Source organism: Rutilus rutilus (genome assembly GCF_951802725.1).
Source record: "Rutilus rutilus genome assembly, chromosome: 18".
Lineage (NCBI taxonomy): Eukaryota > Metazoa > Chordata > Actinopteri > Cypriniformes > Leuciscidae > Rutilus > Rutilus rutilus.
In genome coordinates this window covers 34,890,977-34,917,440 of record NC_140231.1, presented here as the reverse complement: position 1 = coordinate 34,917,440, position 26,464 = coordinate 34,890,977, and the positions used below count along the sequence as shown (strand labels likewise).

The 26,464-nt window shown below is 40.1% G+C and overlaps 1 long non-coding RNA gene across 1 annotated transcript; it reads right to left on the bottom strand.

Annotated features, from left to right (window-relative positions):
• Nucleotides 1–718: 718 nt before the first annotated feature.
• On the bottom strand, nt 719–4,806 carry LOC311277303. Its single transcript, XR_014625207.1, has 4 exons — nt 4,674–4,806; nt 3,039–3,238; nt 2,020–2,066; nt 719–1,919 (listed from the first exon to the last, which is right to left on the bottom strand). It is a non-coding gene; the product is annotated as an uncharacterized lncRNA (long non-coding RNA).
• Between the last annotated feature and the right edge of the window lie 21,658 nt (nt 4,807–26,464).

Genomic DNA, 26,464 nt, shown 5'->3' with positions numbered 1-26,464 from the left:
TTCAGTTTAATAACATGTAAAGATCATCAATTAGGGGAGCGCGGGGCACAACCTAACGCGGGGTTAGTTGTAACACGCTTGTTTTAAATACTTCCGCACATGCTTGGATGACGGAACTTTGTTTATTTACTAGTTGCCATATCAACACTATATATATAAAAAAAAATCCGCCAAAATTATTATTTTTTTTGGAGGATATCCATAGACATTTATTAAACCATAGCAAAAGTAAATTTCTTACTTAAGTTAATTTTTCATCTCTATTTTTTGTGTTTATTTAAAATAAGACAAATCTGATATTATTTTAATCTCCAAGATGTTATTTAACAGTTGAGATAGTTATTTAATGCTTCGCTAACTAGCAGAAGACACTAGCCGGGTTTAAATCCCAGTTGTGCAGGCGAGGGCATGTTGTAACACTGCGTTACAATGTGCCCCTATTAGAAATATGCTATTATATTCTATACTTTTATTAATTTTATTGAGAAAACGTGAGAAAAAGGTGAATAAAGACTGAGAGTCAATGTCCAGAAATTACTAATTATTTATTTGTTTTGAACTATGTTGTATAGCTGTGTTTTCATGTGTTCGTAGTCAAAACTCAAAAATGAGTTTATATTTAATTATTAAAAATTGCCATTATTTTATATGAATAAAGTTTTTTAATTGTATTTTATTTAGAAAATATTTTAGTTTGTCTTGTATATATTTTTTTATTAGATCAGATAGCATTTTAAGCTGCCATATGTTATGTTACAATGTGCCCCACACATGTTACAATGTACCCCACCTATGGGGCATGTTGTCACATTTCACTTCCATTCTTTCGGGGTATATCAAGAAAAAAGTATATACTGTATTAATAAAACAAAAACACATAATTGTACTAGACATGTGGAAAATTAATGTGGGAAAAAATAAATACTCTGAACCATAAGTAGATTTACACAAACTGAGAAAGTCAAAAAGCGTTTGGTTGTGCCCCGCTCTCCCCTATAGTTCAATAGTTCAAATCAGCTCTGGAGAAAACAGTGATGTCGTCATCAGCTCAGTCCGGGTCTCATCCAATAGTGTCATCAGCTCTGAATATACAAGTATACTATACACAACATTTCAACATTGCAGATCAAATATATTTACATTTACACATTTGGCAGAGACTTTTATCCTAAGCGACTTACATTGCATTTCAAGCTATACATTTACATTCTTATCAGTTCTTTCTTTCCCTGGGAATCGAACCCATGGCCTTGGCGTTGCAAGCGCTAACACTCTGTTTGAGCTACAGGAATGCATATTAACACACACCAGCAGTTTCTGTCAGCTTACAATCAAGCTTACTGTAAAACTCAGATTCAGATCAGATGTGTTCAGAGAAGCATGTCCTATATTCATGAAATACAAACATGTACTATATAAATAAGAGCACGGTCCTTAAGATGAGACGTTAAACCGAGGTCCTGACTCTCTGTGGTCATTAATAACCCCAGGATGTCCTTTGAAAAAGAGTAGGGGTGTAACCCCGGCATCCTGGCCAAATTTGCCCCTTGGCCTCTGTCCATTATGGCCTCCTAATCATCCCCATACACTGATTGGCTTCATCACTGTCTCCTCTCCACCAGTAAGCTGGTGTGTGGTGGGCGTTCTGGCGCAATATGGCTGCCGTCGCATCATCCAAGTGGATGCTGCACATCGGTGGTGGTTGTGTGGAGATCCCCCCATCTATGTAAAGCGCTTTGAGGTCTCAGATAAAGCGCTATATAAATGTAACGAATTATTAAACGAATTATTAAATATAAAATCCATTCATTCACATTCATCTTATATACAGTAACAGTGCATGTTGGAACTTATTATTTGTTGAGAAAGGAACATGATGGAGAATATGTATCAGGTTAGATGAATCACACTGCTGCTTTCTGAAAGGAGAAATACAGAAATATAACACAAAGATTAATATAACATCAGATTTCTGCTTCAGTTTTCAATATTTCTCTGTATATGATGTGTGTGTCTCACCTTTTCTGTGACTAAAACATCACAATGAATCGGTGAAACATGAGAAACTGTGAATGAAGAACACACACATCAGATTATAGCAATTCCTGCTCAAACTGCGACAATTAATAAATCAGTGGAAATAATCTGCCAAAAGCTCACAGTTGTGGATATACATTTACTTACAAGTTGTAGAATCTCAACATGTGGGAATTTTTAACTAAATTAATAAGAATATGCAGGGGTGATTTTTATTTCCCCATAGGGTAGGCTATGATTTAAAAAAAAAAAAAGGTAAAATTTTAGTTTAGGGTCTAATTTTAATTTGCATATTAACATGCATATGGGAGAGTTTTATAATCCCTGAGGTCCCAAATGTGAGGTAGTCGGGGAGTTCAGGGTTTCCCCAAGAAAATGTAGATTTTTCTGATCTGCATTTTAAGATGTTTTTGAAGGCCCAAATAGCTTTCAAACAAAGATTTAAAAACCATGTCAGTGGGACGTAGATTATTTCACTCTCTTTTTCTCTTTGTTTTTCTCTTGCTCTGTCTCTTCCCCTCTTAAAGCTGAGCTTTTTTAATTTATTGAAGCTACACATTGTATTATATTAAAGGTATAGCGGAGGATCTTTCCGAATTTTAGATAAGACCCGTCCTCTCCACTTTTTGAAAAGTGTAGTGTAGCCTACACTTGATCACACATGTTGTAGAGGAGCTCGGCAGAAGATAGACCAGAAAGTGCCTATAGTGATGCCCATGAGAATAAGCATAACTGGCCTGAACTGAATTTCACGTAGGCTAATAAAATGTTTTCATATAGTTTGGTGAAATAGACAAGAACAAAAATTAACATCTTTTTAATTAAAAACAAAAACAAAACAACAACACAAAACAAACTTATATGACCACAAAGTTGCTTGTTGATTATATACTGTGTAGTGAATTAAAAATCATAGTTTAGAATTGATTTTACACATTCAGACACCAGAGAAGATGAAACACTGTAGATGATGAATGATATTAAACATCATAAATACTCACAGTTTGGTTTTCCGCTATTAATGCTGCTTTGTCTGACTAGACTCGGCGTCTTTCTCTGTTTTGGTTCATTAGATTGTAACGTTTTGTCATTTTTATTCCCCATTCTTCTCTCTCTCTCTTGTCCACGTTTCATTATCCTGTAGTTTGTGAAGCTCCACACATGTCCTCCCATTTCTCATATATTCTGACTTTGGTAATATCTGTTCAAGAGAATACAGTAGTTCAGTTCAGAGCAGTGGTGGACAGTAACGAAGTAAATGTAATTCGTTACTGTACTTAAGTAGTTTTTTTGCGTATCTGTACTTTACTTAAGTAATTACATTTTGGAAGACTTTTACTTTAACTCCACTACATTTCAAAGTCAAATATCTTACTTTTTACTCTACTACATTTTCAAAATCAGTCGTTCCTTTTTATTTATGAGTGGATAAAAACTTAACTGGTCAAACGAGCCACCAATCACTAACGTGCGTGCTTTGTTTTGAACTTGCCTTGGCGCTATCTGCGTGAACCAGAGCCGTTAAATATGAGAGTTGCGACCATAGACAGTAGGCTATAAGGTTACGACACACTAGGCTTGTTCGACTTGAACCGGAGCTGCACAGACCGATCAGTTTATGACATCGCGAGAGTGATTGAAAAGCATACAGAGCCGTCTACACTAGTACACTCTAATCGATCTCGCAGTATTTTAATATCATTCACCGAATGGTCTGTGCAGTGTGCAGCCGCTGTGATCTCGCCGCCGCGCGGTCACGTGATTCGTGTAGCTCTCAATAGTTCCAAACAAATCGCGTTGCCAATGATTTTAAGCAGCGCAGAGAGCAGCAGCTATTATTGCAGCAATTATCGGTAAATATTGACGCATAATGAACATTGCTTATTACGTTGACACCATGGTTGACACTAAAATTACATGCATATAATAGCATTTTTTTTTCTGGGGAGTAGCAGAAACACTGCATTATGTTTTGGTGTTTAATTTTGGAGGGAAATTGGCTACTCCCATAACGTAGAAATTTTATATATATATATATACAAATATATATAGTCTTCCAAAATATATACAGTAAATACTGTAAATGTATTATACCTTATGGGAACAGTGCCCTTCCGTCCAAAATTAAACAAACAAAAAATGTATTCAATTCAAATATATATATATATAATATAAATATATATATATATAGACTAATTAATGTCATTTTATTAATAGATTGATGTGCCAAGAGTGACATTGGAGTCTTCACGTAGACTGAGTTAAGCAAGAGTCTTGTGACAAAAATTATAATAGGACATTATAGTCATAAAAAAATCATAGTACTTGGATACTTAAGTACATTTGAAGGCAAATACTTTTGTACTTTTACTCAAGTGAATGTTTAAAGGCAGCACTTCTACTTTTACTTGAGTAATATTTTACCTTGAGTATCTTTACTTTTACTCAAGTACATGGTATGTGTACTTCGTCCACCACTGGTTCAGAGTGAAGTTTAACATCAGTTAATGATTGTTGAGCAATACAGGTTTACATTTCAGTTTCACTATAATAGAGACATTAATGTCTGGATTTAAATAAAATAAATTAATAAAAATCTCTTTACAAAACAATTAAATATAAAGTGTTTTAATTACCATGTGATGAGCAGAAGAGAGGAAGCATATCCTGCAGATCTGAGAGATATAAACCACATATAACCCGTCAACACTGGCTCCTGCTATAGTCGCTGATCAGTTTCAGTCCTGCATAAACACTGGAATAACTCCGTCACAGTCACAGTTAATCAGGCCACACTCCCACATCAATACTTCCTGTTTTTAACTGACAGTGCAGAATCTGTTTGCTTATTATCCTGCTTCTCTAATATGTTTGTGAAATGAACTTCTCATCATTATCTGCTCAGGACATGATCACAAGTTTCAAAAACTACAAAAAATGCTGAACACACTCTTTACTGAACAACATTAAACTAAAAAGGCACTTAAAACAACAAATAAATCTCTATATTTCTCCTCTGCTCTTGCTTGTCTCCTAATAGCTTATATATTATATTCTAGAAATATTTTGTGTGGCAAATTACTCGTCATATTCTCATTTGTTTGTGGATAAAAACATCTGCTAAATTAATAAATATATATCTTATAGTACAGTAAATTTACAGTATTATTTCTGTGCTGTGTTTTTATTTAGTATTTTGTTGTTTATTTTATTTGTATTTGTATTTACTCAGTTGTTCATCTTTAGTGTGTTTGTAGTTGTGTGTATCATGACTAACTGATCTACAGTAAATATAGATTTATTTCTCCTGTTTTAAGATATAACCAGATGCTAATAGAGTCAATAATGTGACACAAATCAGCCCGGTCTCACCCCAAAACGTCATGTACTGACGTGTCTTGACCATACGGCAACATACGACGAATAGGGTACCCCTAAAACGTCCATATGAGACGAAGACATAAGCGCACCAGCAGCGCCTCCTAGCGGTACCCTAACGCATACCTAAACCTACCCATAACCCGAATCGTCACATATGGACGTTTTAGGGGTACCCTATTCGTCGTATGTTGCCGTATGGTCAAGACACGTCAGTATGTGACGTTTTGGGGTGAGACTGTGTTGCACAAATAAGTCATTTTATTCCATACAATTTCTTAGTTCAGATCATTATCATATCAAAAACATCTCACAATTTTTTGTACATTTTTTATTTAATTTTCCTTTTAAATATTGAAATTTGTAGCATTCACACTTTTTAAATAAGAATAATGGGTTACACTTTACTGTAAGATTTCATTCATCAACATTAGTTATTAGTTAACATGAACTATACTTCAGCATTTAATAATCTGTTGCGTCGGGATGTATATCTTATTTTGGTTATGTACATGTGAGTGAGATGCAGTGCTTGATGTTTTGCAGTGGTTTATCCCCGTTCATCAACACAATGTGACATGCTGTTGATCTGCTGTGATTTGCTAATGTGGAAAAGCACTCCACACCGCAGAGACTCAGAGGGAAGTTCTGTCCTTATGTTTAATGTCACACTGAACAGTGTTGTGGAGATATTACTGTTGTAAAAGTGTGTGTTATTAGGAGAATTATTGAACTAACAAGCGCTTTCTTGAATATCTTTAAATTATATTTAGAGGAACATTTCTTTTGTAGAGAGATGAATGCCAGTTTATTGTGTGTGTGCCCTTCCTTTTCTCTCTTTTTTTTTTTTCCAATGAATCCTGAATCCTGAAAAACGTATCACAGTTTCAAATAAATAAATAAATAAATAAAAATATTAAGCAGCACAACTGTTTCCACAATGATAATAAATCCTCATATTAGAGTGATTTGTGAAGGATCATGTGACACTGAAGACTGGAGTAATGATGCTGAAAATTCAGCTTTGATCACAGGAACACTTTACTGTATATTCACATAGAAAACCATTATTTTAAATTGTAATAATATTTCACTACTGTTTTTAAGAATTCCATAACCAGAATTTATTAAAATACTGGAAAATACGACTTTATAGATATTAATTCATCAGTTTTATGGAAAATCTACAGTAATCAGCAGTTTATCTTTCAACTTTAGTGACATTTGTAAAATAAACTTCATATGTGATTTTAGAAACTGTTAATAGACAGAAAAAATGATCTGTCAACAGTTTCATTACCACATAATGTAAACCCTGATGGAAAATCCAGATGGCCTCTGATATCATATAAAGAGGAAACAAAACTATAAAATTGGGGTTAATAATCAAATCACAATTCAGAAATCATATGTTTGGTTCAAAATGAACTATTTAAATAATGAGTCAATACATCATCAATCCTTCTTCCGAAACATGTTTATCTTACCCTGGTTCACGGTGGTAAGCACGTTATACATGTAAGTGTTGATATGTTTGACCTGACGAGATGGTTTTCACGGGGGAATTGTGTATAGCTTTCGTCACTCGCCCGTGTGTGTCTCGTCATATTCATAAATAAAGATGCTCCAGATGATGTGTCTGATAACCAGACTCCATATAGGACACTGTCGTAGATTTTTCCCTAAACCTAACTAAGTGCTATCTCATCTGACCTAAGTCTACCTGGGCCTATAATATTTATACCCTAGCGTGTCTACACATCGACGGCAGCTGAGTCTAATCCTATAGCCTAACTCACTTGCTGGACAGCAGAAATGACAGACAGACTTCAGCAAATGTCCTTTAAATGCTTTAATCATGGTCGGGAGAGTACTCGAGCAATTCTCAGAGAATCTTACCCAAGCAAAAGAATACATCAGGTTTTAAGACAGACACATCAAAATAAGATCAGCGTGACTAACACGTCACCTTCTATCAATATGATTGGTTCAATTTACCCTCTGTTACTGGCATACGCAAATTAACCAAAAAAAAAATTTGTAAAGGGTTAACAGTCAGTTGATTACTCAATATACAGTGATGAAAATAAGTATTTGAACACCCTGCTATTTTGCAAGTTCTCCCACTTAGAAATCATGGAGGGGTCTGAAATTGTCATCGTAGGTGCATGTCCACTGTGAGAGACATAATCAAAAAAAAAAATCTGAGAAATCACAATATATGATTTTTTAACTATTTATTTGTATGATACAGATGCAATGATTCTTCCCAGTTTAAGCTAATGCAATATACATAGGCATACTAATATATATATTTATAGGCAAAATTTTTGTCTGCCGTTGAAAAGTAGCACCACACCACGCTTCGCTTTCTTTCAGCCATAGTGCCATTCTGTTTTAACGGAGGTGTGCAACTGTGAGACGCGAGCATGAATGAGAGTCGTGTACGTGTGGGCAGAGCACATCGCTCGCTTCTCTCACGGGCCAGCTAAATATGTCAGGGAGGGGTGTTTTCTATTTAACACAAACATTAAAAAGAAGAACCAAAAGCACTTAGTGATGCAGAAATTTAACAGAAAATTTAGAGGTATCGATACCGTAGAGGTATCGATACCAAGTAAGTAGCTTGTGAGTATCGATATATCGATACTGTAGCATTGATGTGCTCATCCCAAGTGTGTGTGTGTGTGTTAGCAGGTCTGATTACCTCACACAGACACACACTGAAAATGTCAAAAACTTTTAATCTTTTATGTTCAAACCGGAGTCAGACAATGATGGAGAGACTCAAGAAGAAGTGACAACATGTAGAAGCAACAGGACATTTCTGAATGGTTAGTTGATGAATTTATGAAGCTGATGTGGAGTTAACTATTAGGGATGAGCGAGTACAGCATTATCTGTATCTGTATCTGTATCTGTTAACCATATGAATTATCTGTATCTGTATCTGTACTCGGACTGGGCGGGGCCTAACCCGGAAGTGGGCGGGATTTAACCCGGAAGTGAGTCGGGTTGTCTTAAAATGGGCGGGGCTTTAACCGGTATGTTATTTTAAGCATGCAATTGATATGGGTTGATCAGAAATTGTTATATTTATTGCTGATTAAAAAAATATTTACATGACAGCATCAGCATTGAGCTTCAGATCAATGGTTTTGATCACAATAACAAACGAACTACAGAACAAGTTTTGCAACAATGAATACAACACATGCTGTTGCAATTATGAAGTAAAATGTAATGAACAAGAGTTTTCATCTCAACTAGGGCTGGGTGATATGGACCAAAAGTCATATCCCGATATATTTAGGCTGAATTTCGATATACGATATATATATCCCAATATTTTTTATTTTTCATGTTTTATTTTTTTCAAAATTTGTTAACACACACACAAGTACTGTCCCCCTTTACTTAACATAAATTGTAAGAATATGACTAATAGTAAAGACTAGTACTAATAAATAAACATTAGGCCTATGCTAAAGGTATTAAATAGCAGTCCCAAACTAGTTTTTGTTAATACAATGTTGGTATGAGCCACCACAGTCATTTAAAAATATAAAAAATAACACAAAGAAAAATAGTGGCATTTTGGGGTTAATATGGAAACGACAGTTACCATGGTGAATAGCCTACACAATACAAGAACTGTTAATGAAACATGGAAACTGCTCCTGGTGAATAGAATGAAAATCATACCTGCATTACTTTTATTTCGTGTAATTTACAACGTAACGGCGTTGCATGCTCGTACTTTCTTTTGCACTTTATATACAGTGAGGCGATACACAGCGCGCAACGCCGCATTTGCGCGTGCAATTGAGTGTGCGCTACGACTACAGCTGACAGGACAAGAAAGTCCGTTTTTCTGAGGTGAAAGACTTTATTTCATGTTATAACATAACATGCTCTAAACACGCACGCAAAGTGGAAAAGGAGGGGCGGGGTGCGGGGAGCAGTGCAGAGAGCTCCGGGTCAGCAGCTTGCTTGGAGCAAGGATCACAGCGCAAATTTGAACTATATCGGTATGCGATATGGTCTAATTCCATATCGCATTAAAAAATAAATAAATAAATATATCGATATATCGCCCAGCCCTAATCTCAACATAACTTTCTTTTTTTTTCAATCCGAGCACAGATATTGACTCGTATTACTCGTATAATACTCGTACTCGACAAAAGTGCTTTATCCGTACCGGATACTCGTTTCAGCCGAGTATCCGGCTCAACTCTATTAACTATCTTATAGTCATTGATTAGCATATTCTGTCATGATAATCTATAAATCTTGTTCCGGGGGCGGGGTTTATGTAAATTTTAGGGTTGGTGATGTCACTAATCCGGGGGCGTGGTTTATGTAAATTTTAGGGTTGGTGATGTCACTAATCCGGGGGCGTGGTTTATGTAAATTTTAGGGTTGGTGATGTCACTCACCCGGGAGGAATGTTGTGTAGTCTCTACCAGCCGTTTGTTGTAGTCCTTAAAAAACTTTTTCTTTAAAAGCAAATATCTCCCTTTGCTCTGAACTTTGAGTGTTGTAACTTTGCAGATGTTGTTTATGATCAAACAGCAACATTACACACTAACTAAAGTAAGAAAAGTCAAATCATAATCAACCACCCCTTTAATGGACAGAAAAACTAAACCCTCCTTTCAACTAAATGACATGTTCTCATTAATTTCTGGAGAACGACAGAAATAGACTTGTTCAGGGTAGACATAATCACTAATTTAGTCATTTCACACGTGTCAGATGTAGAAAAAATGTAAAAAGCAACATATGATGGCAGAGCTTTCAGCCTATAGCCAGATTCCCTTATAGAGAGAGAGTGGAGTGCAGCTCAGTGCTAATGTGGATTTCTGTCTAGATATGTAATAAACATTTAGCAAAAGAAAACCCCCAAAAGGTTAATTATAGATACAGTAAGACAGAAACACACCTGTTCACAGCTCATTTTCATTTCAGCTGTGAACAGAAACACACCTGTTCACAGCTCATTTTCATTTCAGCTGTGGGCAAAGGTAAGTGTGTTTCACATCAGCTTCTCCCGGGAGACTAGAGTTACAGGTTTTCTCAGTCGCTTTGGTGCATTTCTCATAACACTATTTACATTTGCACAATAGTTAATGCAGTTCTCAAAACAATTAGTACAAACTGCAAAACCTAGTTGATAACCTGCAAAAGCGTGTCACTTGCTCAAAATGGATAGCTCATTCCTCAAAAGCAAGTATTCATGTCAATGAAAGTGTCAGTGTCGTAAAGACATAACTGAATGACGATAGATTTATCAAATGAAATGGTGAAATTCTCATCAAGTGACTCTCATAGCAGCTCTGCCATGAAATGCACATGTGTAGCTTACATCATGTCTCAATACAGTGAAACGCTGAAAACACCACGAGCGTGAGTCACGCGTGCTTCTGTGTGTGTGTGTGTGTGTGTGTAGTGGAGCACATACTGAGCGCTCATTCCCAGAGACGCGTAGAACAATTGCAGTCTCTTTTAGCTTTAATATTCATAGACACTAGTCCATATCAAGATTTGATTCATTGTACAGCAGCTACTCTTGATTTATTCATTCAAAAATATCCAAATTCCGAGACGTTCTGCTTTATATATCAAGTTCCATTTGTGACTGGATTCCGCGATTCGATCCGTCGCTTCGCAAACACAGATGGGATGAATTTATCAAATCAAATCAAATCAATTTTATTTATAGAGCACATTTAAAATCAACCTTGGTTGGCTAAAGTGCTGTACAGTAAGATAAGAAAAAAAAAAAAAAAAAAAACAAGACAAAAACATACAAGTTATGGTACATTGAACGCTTTAGAGAAAAAATGTGTTTTCAGCAAAGATTTGAATTCAGCTAGTGTGGAGGCTGATTTAACATGTAGTGGTAGGGTGTTCCACAGCTTAGGGCCGACTACTGCAAAAGCCCGATCACCTCTTCGTTTTAAGCGAGAACGTGGGACAGCCAGGAGGTGATGATCTCTTGATCTGAGTGATCTGAATGGATTATGAATGATAATTAAATCGGAAAGGTATTTGGGGGCCTGGTTATTAAGAGATTTATAAACAAATAATAAAATTTTAAAATCAATTCTGAATCGAACCGGTAACCAATGCAGAGAACGTAGGATTGGGGTGATGTGATCTCGTTTTCGGCTGCCAGTGAGCAGACGGGCAGCCGCGTTTTGGACCATCTGAAGACGAGAGATGGAGGTGAGAGGTAACCCAACATGTAGTGAGTTGCAATAGTCAAGTCGTGTTGAAATAAAAGCGTGAATGATTGTTTCGAAACTATTCCTGTTTAAAAATGGCTTGACTTTGGCTAACCGTCGTAAATGATAAAAGCTGGCTCTAACCGTGGCATTAATTTGCTTGGTCAGTTTAAGACTACTGTCAAGGTAGAAACCTAAGTTTTTAACTTCAGAAGTGAGGTGTGGCGTGAGGGTACCAAGATCAGTGCAGTGTCGGTCAAAGAGCTCATTTGGACCTAATTGGATGATTTGGGTTTTATCGTCATTTAGCAGCATGAAGTTGTTAGTGAGCCATAGCTTGAGTTCGTGGAGACAGTCTTGCAGTCTCTTATATGTAGTGCTATCTTTAGGTTTTATGGGTATGTAGAGTTGGGTATCGTCCGCATAACAATGGTACGACACACCAAATCTACTCATAATTGTTCCCAGAGGAAGCATGTACAATGAAAAAAGTAGGGGTGCCAGAACCGATCCCTGGGGTACCCCACAATTGAGGTTGGTCGCAGAAGATAAATGAGTACCTAATCTAACAGAAAAACTTCTGTTAGATAGGAAAGACTGGAACCATTTGAGTACCATACCTGAGATACCGATCGAATGTTCTAGCCGAGATAAGAGAATCTGGTGATCTACAAAGTCAAAAGCTGAACTTAGGTCTAATAACACTAAAGCCATGGTATCGCCAGCGTCTGTCGTTGTTAAAATGTCATTAAGAACTTTTAAGAGAGCGGACTCAGTGCTGTGAAGGGGTTTAAAACCAGACTGAAAAATATCTGAAATAGAATTAATGTGCAGATAGTGTTGCAACTGTATAAAGACCGTTTTTTCTAGAATTTTTGATAGGAAAGACAGGTTGGAAATGGGTCTGTAATTCGCATATACAGCGGAGTCAAGTGACGTTTTTTTGAGAATGGGAGTCACAGTGGCGAGTTTAAAACAAGCAGGGAAAACCCCAGATGAAAGACTGTTGTTAATGATATGCAGAACATCTGAACCAACAGTGTCAAATACCTGTTTTATAAAATGAGAAGGTAGAATATCTTGAGGAGAGAAGGTGGATTTCAGTTTTAAAGTGATTTCCTTGCATGTCTGAAGGGAGATCAGTTCAAAGTGGCTCCATTGTGAGCTGGAGAAAGTAGGGTCGGGTACATGCTCTCTTGAAGTAAAAACTTGTGCTCGAGTGGTGTTAATTTTATCAGAGAAGAAATGGTAACACTTTATAATAACGTTCAGTTGTAAGTCATTTATAAGTGGTTAGTTAATGATGAACTAATCATTTACAGAACATTCATAAATGATTAGCAAGTGATATACTAACATTTTATGTATGTTTTGTAAATTCCATTACAAGTCATTTACTAGTGATTAGTAAATGATTAATTAATTATTTACGAAACATGACTATGCGTTCATAAATGATTAATAAGTGATATGTTAATGATTGTATGTATGTTTTGTAGATTCAGTTATAAGTAATTTACAATTGATTAGTAAACGATTAACTAATCATTTACAAAACATGAATATGCGTTTCATAAATGTTATAATAAATAATGTTTTTTTTTTTTTGTATGTATATAGCAATTAGAGAGTGCTGAAAGTGTTGTAAATGCCTTGAATAGATCATTTATAACAGGTAAGTGTCACACATTTACAAGTGATGAATAGTTTACACTTTAGATTAGGGGATGCAGAAAGTGTTATAAATCATTTACAACACTTTCTGCATCCCCTAATCTAAAGTGTAACCTATTCATCACTTGTAAATGTGTTACATATACATTCGTAGATAACATTCGTTGATCTTATGCCTTTTTGATTCTTGAAGTGGTTATCTACGAATGATGTGAAAGACATTTACAAGTGATGAATAGTTTACACTTTAGATTAGGGGATGCAGAAAGTGTTGTAAATGATTTATTCATGCATTTACACATCTATAACACGTCTTTAACCACTGTGCACCTGATGTGAGCAAAACATACAAATTTTTTTTACATCATTTATTAAACATTTATGAAACGCATAGTCATGATTTGTAAATGATTAGTTAATCATTAACTAATCAATTGTAAATGACTTATAACTGAATCTACAAAACATACATAAAATAATTAACATATCACTTATTAATCATTTATGAATGCATAGTCATGTTTCATAAATGATTATTTAATCATTTACTAATTGTCACGGTTGTGAATTCATTGTTTCCTCTGTGTCTCGTGTCATTGTTGTTTACATGTCTGTGAGTTTGCGTGAGTGGGCGTTGTCCCGCTCACGTGTTTGTTCAGTGCTCCAGCTGTTCGCAATCATCTCATTCCCCACCTCAGCTGATTCACATTACCGTTCCCTATTTATACTCACTCATCTCTCCATTCCAGTGTCCATCCGTTGTTTGCTGTTCCTGCGTGAATGTTCGTGTCGTCTTCCGGGTTGTCGTGTCTTCAGTGGATCCCTGTTGTTTCACCGCACCCGAGCACAGATCACCGAGCACCAGCACTCAGCACCGAGCACTAGACCATCGAAGTCCCTGTGTGTCAGAGTCTGAGCGTTTCCCCCTGTGTGGACCTTCCAGAGCTGTTTCCTGTTCGCGAGATCGCGACCGCACCCTGAGAGGAACTTCCATTCCTGAATTGTCTTATTCTGTGTTTGAGTTCCAATAAATATTGTTCACCTGCAATTGTTTCCAGTATTCTGTCATGACAGAACGGATGGACCCAACGATGGAAGCAGCGGGTGATTCATCTGCTTCACTGGAGGATTTCGTTCGAGTATGCATCGGCCGGATGGATGCACAGGAGCGCAGCCAGGGGGAGACAGGACGCGCAATCCAGACTCTGGTCACACAGGTGTCCGAGCTCACCCAGCGGTTTCACCAGCTACAACCCCCCACTGCGCCAGCACCTCCTGCAGCACTTGCAGTTCCCCCCACACCACCTGTGCCTCTCTCCCAGTCGGAACCCAGACTGCCCACGCCTGAATTATACTCTGGTGAGCCGAATTTCTGCCGTCCTTTTCTGACACGTTGCAGTATGCATTTCTCATTACAGCCCAGAACTTTTGAAAAGGAGGAGGCGAAAGTAGCCTTCGTTCTGACGCTACTGACTGGGAGAGCGGCGCTTTGGGGAACTGCAGTGTGGGAGAATCGAGACCAGTGCTGCTCCTCGTTCCAAGCCCTCTCGGCGGAGATGAGACGTGTCTTCGACCGAGCCGTCGAGGGGAAGGAGGCTGCCAGGGTCTTGACTGACCTACGCCAGGGGGACCGATCGGTATCTGACTACTCCATCGAGTTTAAGACCCTGGCGGCCGGGTGTCGCTGGAACGAGGAGGCGCAGTGGGACCATTTCCTGCATGGGCTGGCCGAACGTGTCCAGAGGGAGATCTACGCCCTGGACCTTCCTTCAACTCTTAATGGACTCATCGACCTGGCCCTGAGAGTGGACGCCCGTCTGTCCAGGATTGGGCAGAGAACACCCACCAACCCAGTTCAGAGTCGGAATGAGAACCAGCGGTCCAGCGGCCTGGACACGTTCGGCTCCCACGATCCCGAGCCCATGCAGGTGGGGCGAGCTCGGCTTTCCCGGGAGGAGAAAGAAAGGCGGAGATCCCAGGGCCTCTGTCTCTATTGTGGTGGCAACGGACATTATGCCTATAGTTGTCCAGTAAAAGGCCCAGCCCGATAGTAAGTTTGAGGCTACTATCGGGTGGGATCTCCGCAGGAAAGACCTCATCCACTTCCACCATCCTCCCGGTAAGACTGAGATGGTCTACTCTGGATCACCACTGCACAGCACTCATTGACTCAGGGGCAGAAGGTAACTTTTTGGATCATCAGTTTGCTCTACAATTACAGATTCCTCTTCGAACACTTACCCAGAAGATCACAGTCAACGCACTGAATGGACAGACTTTACCCACCATCTCCTTGGTCACCGAGAAACTTACACTCATCACTTCTGGAAATCATGCTGAAACTATATCATTTTACATTACTGACTCTCAACTCACACCCATAGTTTTAGGACACCCTTGGCTCAGTTTACACAACCCACGCATCGACTGGAAAAGACGGACCATCTCAGCTTGGAGCACTGAGTGTCACAATTCGTGTCTTGTGTCTGCTTGTTCTGTTGTTTCTGTCCCTGTGTTACAGGAGGAAGTAGTGGATTTATCAAACGTGCCCGAGGAGTACCGTGACCTGAGTGAAGTGTTCAGTAAGTCTAGAGCTGCTTCTCTCCCTCCGCATCGTCCCTATGACTGTGCTATAGATTTATTGCCAGGTAAGTCTCCGCCTAAGGGCAAGATTTATTCACTTTCAGTTCCTGAGAGAGAGGTTATGGAGAAATATATTTCTGATTCTCTAGCAACCGGGTTCATCCGCCCTTCCTCTTCTCCAGCGGGGGCGGGGTTCTTTTTCGTGGGGAAGAAGGATGGTTCTCTGCGACCTTGCATTGATTACCGAGGACTGAATAACATCACGGTAAAGAATACTTATCCTTTGCCGTTGATGTCTTCAGCCTTCGAGAGGTTGCAGGGAGCATCTCTCTTCACTAAACTGGACTTGCGTAATGCTTATCATTTGGTCCGCATCAGGGAGGGGGACGAATGGAAGACTGCTTTTAACACCCCTAGGGGGCATTTTGAATATTTGGTTATGCCTTTTGGGCTTTCCAATAGTCCCGCAGTCTTCCAGGCACTAGTCAATGATGTGTTGCGAGACATGATCGATCAATTCATATATGTTTACCTGGATGACATATTGATTTTTTCTTCGTCTCTCCAGGAACATGTGCAACACGTACGACTAGTGCTTCAAAGGTTACTAGAGAATGGGCTTTTTGTCAAGGCGGAGAAATGCGTTTTCCATGCACAGTCAGTTCCTTTCCTGGGACACATCGTGTCGTCTGAAGGTATGCTTATGGACCCTGACAAGGTTAAGGCTGTGGTAGAGTGGCCAATCCCAGATTCCCGCAAGGCCCTGCAGCGGTTTCTGGGATTCGCCAACTTCTATCGGCGTTTTATTCGCAATTTCAGCCAACTAGCCGCACCTCTGACTGCCTTGACCTCTCCCAAAACTGCGTTCAGGTGGTCAGACGCAGCTGAGGCTGCGTTTGCCAAACTCAAGAGCCGCTTTGTTTCAGCTCCTATTCTCATAGCCCCTGATGCTTCACGTCAGTTTGTGGTAGAGGTCGATGCGTCGGAGGTGGGGGTAGGTGCAGTGCTTTCACAACGTTCACCTTCAGACGACAGAATGCATCCCTGCGCGTTTTTGTCACATCGATTATCTCCTGCCGAACGTAATTATGACATTGGTAACCGGGAGTTGTTGGCAGTCAAGTTAGCTTTGGAGGAATGGCGTCACTGGTTAGAGGGTTCAGGGGTACCCTTTACAGTCTGGACTGATCACAAGAATTTGGAGTACATTAGAACCGCTAAGAGATTGAACTCCAGGCAGGCTCGGTGGGCACTTTTTTTCGGTCGTTTCGATTTTACACTTTCCTATCGTCCGGGTTCCAAAAACGTCAAACCCGATTCTTTGTCGCGCATTTTTGATCGTCCCGAACACGAAGCTACTCCTGAGCGCATTTTTCCTGAGACCCTGATTATCTCTTCGCTCACATGGGAGGTCGAATCGAAGGTCAAGAGGGCCTTAGAAGGGGTAACGCCTCCGATCCGGTGCCCACCTAACCGCTTATTTGTGCCGGAGGAATTACGATCAGACGTCGTCCAGTGGGGTCATAGTTCCAGTCTAGCTTGCCATCCAGGGGTGAGTCGTACCATATTTCTAGTTAAGCAGCGATTCTGGTGGCCCCTGATGGCTCGTGATGTTCACAATTTTGTTTTGGCTTGCTCTAGTTGTGCCACTGGTAAGTCGTCCAATCGACCCCCAGCTGGGTTACTTCAACCGCTGTCGGTGCCTTCGAGACCTTGGTCCCACATCGCTCTAGATTTTATCACCGCCCTCCCACCCTCCCAGGGTAACACGGTAGTTTTGACCGTGGTGGACCGATTCTCGAAGGCAGCCCACTTTATTCCCTTGCCCAAATTACCTTCAGCCAAGGAGACAGCGGTGGCAGTCGTTGACCACGTCTTTCGGTTACATGGCCTCCCGACAGACGTGGTTTCTGACAGGGGACCCCAGTTTGTGTCCAGATTTTGGCGAGAGTTTTGTAAATTACTGGGGGCGACGGTCAGTCTGTCCTCTGGGTTTCATCCCCAGAGCAATGGCCAAACTGAGAGAGCCAACCAAGATTTGGAAAGATCGTTACGATGTTTGGTCTCCAAGAATCCCTCCTCCTGGAGCCAACAACTTTCCATGGTGGAGTACGCCCACAATTCGTTACCAGTGTCATCCACGGGCCTATCTCCGTTTAAGTGTAGTGTAGGGTACCAACCACCTGTTTTTCCTAGTACTGAGTCCGAAGTCGCGGTCTCCTCCGCCCACGCCTTCATCCAGAGGTGTCACCGTACTTGGACGAGGGCCCGAGAGACTCTCCTCCAAGTGCGGGAACGCACCAAGGCCAAGGCCGATCGCCACCGGTCAAGACCTCCCGTATACGTCGTCGGTTCCAAAGTGTGGCTTTCTACTAAGGACATTCCGCTCCGCTCCGTTTCCAATAAACTGGCACCCAAATTCATTGGCCCGTTTTCTGTCACTAAGATCATTAGTCCAGTGACAGTCCGCCTCAATCTTCCTCCAGTGTACAGGAGGATTCATCCCGTTTTCCATGTGTCTAAAATTAAGCCCGTCTTTTTTGCACGCATTAATCCGCCAGCCCCGGTTCCCCCCCCGCCGCGACTCGTAGATGGGGAACCATCCTATTCGGTTCGTCGTATCCTGGATTCCAGGCGGAGGGGACGCGGATTTCAGTACTTGGTGGATTGGGAAGGTTACGGTCCGGAGGAGAGAAGTTGGGTTCCTGCCCGTGACATCCTGGATCACTCCCTTATCGATGATTACAATCGACAGGTAAGGAGTTCTGGGAATGCCGTGAGGCATTCCTAGGAGAGGGGGTACTGTCACGGTTGTGAATTCATTGTTTCCTCTGTGTCTCGTGTCATTGTTGTTTACATGTCTGTGAGTTTGCGTGAGTGGGCGTTGTCCCGCTCACGTGTTTGTTCAGTGCTCCAGCTGTTCGCAATCATCTCATTCCCCACCTCAGCTGATTCACATTACCGTTCCCTATTTATACTCACTCATCTCTCCATTCCAGTGTCCATCCGTTGTTTGCTGTTCCTGCGTGAATGTTCGTGTCGTCTTCCGGGTTGTCGTGTCTTCAGTGGATCCCTGTTGTTTCACCGCACCCGAGCACAGATCACCGAGCACCAGCACTCAGCACCGAGCACTAGACCATCGAAGTCCCTGTGTGTCAGAGTCTGAGCGTTTCCCCCTGTGTGGACCTTCCAGAGCTGTTTCCTGTTCGCGAGATCGCGACCGCACCCTGAGAGGAACTTCCATTCCTGAATTGTCTTATTCTGTGTTTGAGTTCCAATAAATATTGTTCACCTGCAATTGTTTCCAGTATTCTGTCATGACACTAATCACTTGTAAATGACTTGTAACTAAATTTACAAAACATACATAAAATGGTAGTATATCACTTACTAATCATTTATGAATGTTTTGTAAATGATTAGTTCATCATTAACTAAAGACTTATTAATGACTTACAACTGAACGTTATTATAAAGTGTTACCATAAAATTTTATTAAAGAATTTTTCTTTTTCTTTGGAAAGAGCAGGAAAGAGACAATCGATCTCTTTTCTGATATCTTCATGTTTTCTACTTAAAGGGATAGTTCACTTTGAAATAAAATTTTGGTATGTTTTAGCTTACCTCAAGGGCATCCAAGATGTAGGTGTCTTTGTTTCCGCAGTAGTTTCAATTTTGATATTTTTAGGTCAAACCGTTCTTGTCTGTCAGTCATATAATGCAGGTCTATGGTCACTGTCTCAAAACACAAGCACAGAGTCCAAATGAAACAATTCCCCACGTCCAAATGAAACAATTCCCCATCGTAAGTACACATTGATGGCCTAAGACACGAAACGAGCGGTTTGTGTGAGAAAACGAACAGTATTTATATCGTTGTTATCTCTTGAAAACAGCACATGTCCAAATGATCTGACGTTCTTGATGGAGAGAACGAGAAACTGCTGTGCTGACGCTATCCTCCTACTGTCTGAGCCTCTGCTGGAGAGAATGAGAAACTGCTGGTCGAATCCTCCTGGGAGTGATTGCTCACTTTAAAGACTCTTCTAATAATTTAATAAACACAAAATCTTTTTAAGCTATTCTGTCTCGTCCTGACTTTGTGGGAATACGGTCTTGCTCCTCAGGGTGGTACTGTACACAAGCTAGGGGTGGCGAGTCACTAGCGCCCCTCGGCTTGTGACAGAACTACAACCAAAATTCGGTACAATAGGACTTAATAGGGAGTGGCCAGGCTCTCCGTAGACGGGCTCTGCTACGGTTAGAATCCTGCGTCCATAGCAACGCTCTGTTTTTCATGGCAACGGTGTGTTATCAAGAAATAACACACCGCATTCTACATTAGAATTCAACCAAGCCATGTAATAACATCAGCCTGTCGGGGTTGTATTCGCTATAACAACTGCCTCACTCTACATTATCCCTTACTTAACTAACATCATTCTATAACAGTAACTATACTATAATTTAATAATAAATATAATTATACAATACAGTTTTACATTTCAGTTTCCTTATAATAAAAAGCATCAGATTGACAACACAATTAAAGATAAAGTGTCATAATCACCTTGTGATGAGCTGAAAGGGTGAATGTCCACTGCAGCTCTGAGATCTGTGCTGATGTTTTGTTGGAGGTTGAGCATAAGCTTTATCAGCAGCAAAACCCATGACTGTGTCTCATGTTAACATCTGATCTGTACAAGCCCCTCTCCACCCTGGACATGTCTACACATGTTTTCTGAAAAGAAAAAGATCCTGAAAAGCTTTTTACAGCAAGAGGGTGCTCATATTTTTTTTTTTTTAAATAATGCTGATATAATTTAATGGTGGCCAAAGACACAAATTACAGAAATTAAATTCACACTTATTTCACAATATTTACTCAATTGACTTAAAATATTTGTATGCACTGACAGAGAAGAACTGTTTTATTTTAAATTACCAAATATCATTATTTGTTTCATGTAGTAAGCATTTACACTATATACTCACTTTCTGCCTGATTGTATATTGTCTATTTTTCTAGTTTCTAGTTTATTTTTATTTTTAGGATTTTATTTTTTTTATATATATATATAGGCTATATATATATATTGTTTTAACTGTTGTGAGAACACTTTCTGTTTAATGTCCCGCTGGCAGTGTTTCAGAGCTCCGTACGTTAACAATTGAACGGTTCAGTGTTTGAACTTTAAAAAAATGTCTGTATTATAAATTTTTGAGGCCTAACATGTAGTTTGTTGAGGTTTGATTTGTGAAGGGTCTACACACCTGCGCACATATATATTAAAACGCACATACCTATCGACCGAACCAGTGGCATAGATAGAAATTGTATTTTGGGCGGGCCAGTGAAAAAGTGAGTGGGCCTATAGTTTTTCCTAGAAAAAAAAGCAGGCCCATCAGATCCTCCAGTGGGCCGAAGGGAAATTGCTGTCACTAAGGGCGGTATATATTCCGGGGCATCAGAATTTGGGAGCGGATATCCTGTCGAGGCAGGGGCCAAGGCCCGGGGAGTGGAGACTTCACCCCGAGGTGGTGGAGCTCCTTTGGAAGAAATTTGGTCAAGCACAAGTCGATATGTTTGCATCATCAGAGACAACATATTGTCCCATGTGGTTCTCCCTTACGCACCCAGCTCCTCTCGGACTGGATGCAATGGTGCAGGTGTAGCTAAGGCTACACCCGTACGCATTTCCACCGATCTCTATGCTTCCGGGTGTTCTGGAGAGGGTTCGCCGGGAAGGGGTCCGTCTGTTACTAGTAGCCCCTCACTGGCCATCTCGAGTATGGTTCTCGGACCTAGTGTCCCTTCTAGACGGCTCTCCCCTGGAGATTCCGCTCAGGAGGGACCTGCTGTCCCAAGCAGGGGGCACAATATTTCAGTTTCAGTTGTGGAAACTGTGGGCCTGGCCTCTGAGGGGGACCGGCTTATAGAATCCGGTCTCTCGACTGAGGTCGTTGAGACCATTCTCCATTCCAGAGCACCTTCCACGAGAAAACTTTATGCACTGAAATGGAAATTATTCTCTACCTGGTGTGGTGTACGTCACCTAGATCCTGTTAACTGCCCTGTAGGTTCAGTTCTTGATTTTTTGCAAGACTGTTTCTCTGCTGGAAGACTGTTTACCTTCTACCTTGAAAGTATATGTGGCGGCTATATCGGCCTACCGCACCCCTCTGGTGGGCACTTCTCTTGGGAGAGATCCTCTTATTATTCGTTTTCTCCGTGGTACATTGAGGTTGAGACCTGCATTGCACTCTAGAGCACCGGCTTGGGATTTGGCCATTGTACTTGAGGGTCTGGCTTTGGCTCCCTTCGAGCCCATTGAAGAGGTTTCAGAAAAGTTCATTTCTTCACCCTAGACCGGGTTACATCCCTAAGGTCCCTACTAATGTTGCGGGCCCAATAGTGCTGCATTCCTTTTATCCTCCACCGTTTAATACCCCAGATCAGGAAACACTTAATCTGTTATGCCCCGTTCGGGCTTTGGATGCTTATGTCCACAGAGCTGCCCTGTGGCGTAAATCAGAGCAATTGTTTGTCTGCTTTGGGTCACCTAGGAAAGGTTGCCCTGCATCTAAACAGGTAATGAGCAAGTGGGTAGTTGAGGCTATCTCACTGGCTTATGAAGCGGCCAGACAGCCTTCACCTTTGGCCCAGCTCGAGTTCCCTTGAAAGGGAACGTCTCAGGTTACGTATGTAACCCTGGTTCCCTGATAGGGAACGAGACGCTGCGTTCGCCTGCCATACTTCCTGCATGCACTGACCGACTTGCTTCAGGCTTTTCAGAAGCTAGCGCGATCTGTTTCAGGGAGTGCTTTATAGTTTCCTGGTCGATGACATCACCCACCTATGACGTCTAGTCTTTCCATTGGACTGATTATAGACGTGCTTCACGACGCAATAACGCATGGCGTTCCCACAGCGTCTCAAACGCAGCGTCTCGTTCCCTATCAGGGAACCAGGGTTACATACGTAACCTGAGACGTTTTTCTTTTTCTAGGGCTCCATCAATGTGTTTTTCAATAGTTGATAGATATTAATATCTAGAGAGACAGTGGCTGATTTAATGCTGATATGATCATTTAATGATAGTAAATGGTATGCAAATCAAAGAAATAACACCTATTTTTCACAATATTTACTCAATTAAACAATATAAAATCCTGTGATGGCTAAGCGTTCATTTGTCAGGTTTTCACATACGAAATTTAAAAGTGCATCTTCTTTGCCATGCTGGGTCAGAGACGACAGTCTAGTGCATGTTGATATAGAAAATTTAAAAGCAGAAATAAAACACAAAAACATTATATCCTGCTGTTGATCAGAAGGTTCCTGTCAGTCTGCAGGTTTCAACAAACTGTCATAATCAAAGCAACCATAATCATAGAAAAATATTTCAATCACAATAAACAGGCATGTAAACATTATTAACAGGCATATTTCACTCTGACTAAAGTGTGCATGCACATCTATGGGCTGCTTAAAAAACTGAGTTTACGTACACAACATTGTGCTGCATGAATTTACTGTAATGCATTCGAAAATATCAAAATGGAGACATTTTTGTGCACGTCCCTGAAAAAATTATTGCGGTGTTCATCCACAATTTTTAGAGAATAATGGAAATGACATGTAAATGGGAATGAAGAAGTTTGCTTGTGTCATCTTACTATGTTTAATCTTGCCATCATATGCTATGGGAAATGTCCTACTTCTCTGTTCTGAAGTCATAATTTTGAGTTTGTCATGTCCCAGTGCTTTGTTGTTGGCAAGAACAGGAATCATGGAGAACACCAGGTTTATTCTTGCCTTCTTCTTGGGAAAATCTCAATAAAGCAATATAAACATTCACAGCTCTATCTAGAAAGTCAGCTTGTTGGCGAATCTGGAATTTCTGTCAAATACATGCTATTTTAGCTCGGTGTAAAACATACAATATGCTTTAAATGGTTATTCATAAATGTGCACTACTATAATGACAGGATAAGGTGATGTAGCGGTTGTGGAAAACTAATAAAGAACCACAAAGCATCAAGCGTTCTCCCCTCCGTCCAACTCGGAAACTCGGGTATCTAAAGGTTTCCCAATGGTAAATAAGACTGGGAGTTCATGTATAATTTTAACAAGGAAACCCTTATTTATGATAATTCCAATAGTATGTGAAGCATTAGACCTGATTATTGAATATAATCGCATTATTGGTGCACATACTCAGTGATTCAAAGATTTGGGGCCCTATCTTGCACCCAGCGCAATTGACTTTGTACACCGACGCATGTTTCATTCCTATTTTGCACCCGCGCAAAGCGCGCTTTTCCCTCCACAGAAGCACGTCGCTAAACTAGGGAATGAACTTGCGCTCCCTGGGCGGTTCAGCGCAAAAAAGGAGGCGTGTTCCGGCGCAAACAATCCCTGGTGCTATTTTACTGTTCCATAAAACAATTGCGCCACTGGCCAGAAAAAACCTAGTCTAAAGTCAGTGGCGCGTTGCGCGTTGTTCATTATGCTATTTTAAGGGCGCATGCTTGACCATAATGTATAGCGTGCACAACGCTCATACACTGTGATTCTCTAATCTACACAGAAGCAGCAGTTTTCATTTTTGCAAATCATATTATTACAAACGATAGATAGATAGATAGATAGATAGATAGATAGATAGATAGATAGATAGATAGATAGATAGATAGATAAGTCAAGTCAAGTCATTTTATTTGTATAGCACATTTAAACGAACGACAGTTGACCCAAAGTGCTTTACAAGTTAGAGCAGGAAAGGCAGAAACAATATGCCTTAAAATTACATAAAAATGTGTGTAAGACACACATAAAAAAAAAATATATATATATATATATGTATCAACATTTCAAAACAAAAAATAAAGCAAAAAGACATAATAAATTAAAGAGAATTAAAAGCAAGAGAATAAAAGTATGTTTTCAAATTTGTCTTAAAACTGACAATTGTGTTACAGATAGACAATTTATTATAAAAGCATACATCTAGCTTACACATTTACCCACATTATTATATGCCTGTTTAACCGAAGCTAATTTGGGTGTGTTTCTCCCATCCCCAATGTCACTTCTCTCTCTTTTACGGCCGTGACGAGAGCGTTGCTCTCCGCGGCTGTGAACCGCTCCTGGCGCGCGCCTGGCAAATCCGCCGTTATAATAGCAATACGCCAAGGAAAAAGTGCATCTGCTCTTAAAGGGAATGTGAGATGATGCTCTGATTGGTTTATTTCACGTTACGCCCAAACCACACCTATGAATAATGAAGCTACTTCAGACCAACCCCTTTTAGATTTGCGCCGGGCGCAAGAGTCATTTATCCCGCTGGTATAATAGCAACAGCGCAGAGACCAGCCCACAAAGTTACTTGCGCTTTGCGCTTTGACACTTGCGTTTCAGATCGTTAAAATAGGGCCCATGATGTGGTAATAATAAAACTGTTCAGCAAAATTGACAATGCATGTCTAACTTGTATGTACTGTATGTACAGTATCTATGTATGTATGTATGTACAGTATGTATGTATGTACCAAGTGCTCCTGAAAAAAACACAACAAATTTCTCGTCTGTTTGCACACTTGGCGAATAAAGCTCATTATGATTCTGAACTGTATAACTTTGCCCAGTTTACAGTGGGGCAAAGCTTTACACAATATGGCTGTTCTTGTTTTTTATTTGTGTGCATGCATGAGAGTCCCGTGGGCCGGTCATTAGATACTCAAGGAATCTTGTGAGCAGTTATTCAAGACTTGCAACACAGTAACTCATTGTCACACTCACGCTGCCACCTCAGTATTTCCTTAGATTTACATTTACACATTTCTGTGTATTACATTGCATTTCAAGGTACACATTTACAATTATTATCAGTCCTCGCTTTCCCTGGGAATCGAACCCATGACCTTGGTTTTGCAAGTGCCAACGCTCTACAGTTTGAGCCACGGGAAAGCTTATATGTTTAAAGGTTATTATATTAAATAGGGAGACCAGCTATGGTTATATGTGTGGTTTTATTTGGCACACTGAAAACCAAAGGAAATGTGTGTAAAATGTCACTGCATTGGCCCACCAAGCCTGGTCAACAACATTTGTCCCCATTGTGACTTTGATGGAGAATATTCACATATTGACAGCACAAACTCCTGAGTCGAACAGTAAGTGGATTTGAGTTATGATCTCAGAGAGAGGCATTGGTTTAGGTTGTTCTTATGGATTTTCAATAAACCTGGTTTCGAAGCATTTTGCATTGTGTGGCCTCTGTTTTTTGCTTCGTTTGTTTTATTGTTACAATTTATCTGTAAAAAATATAGGGCACAGTGTACTGTATTAATTTGATGGAATTTTCCGTATTTATTTATCTTTTTACAGGTGTTTTACCTGTATTTTGAACTTCATTGCGTTGTGTTTTAGGGTTAATGGAAATGTCCGGGTAATAAGCTGCCAGTACTTTCACTGTTATCTAACAGATTTATTTTTGACAGTGTGTATCCATTATTCAGTGAGTATTAAATCTCTTCTGAACAGCTTCAGTTCA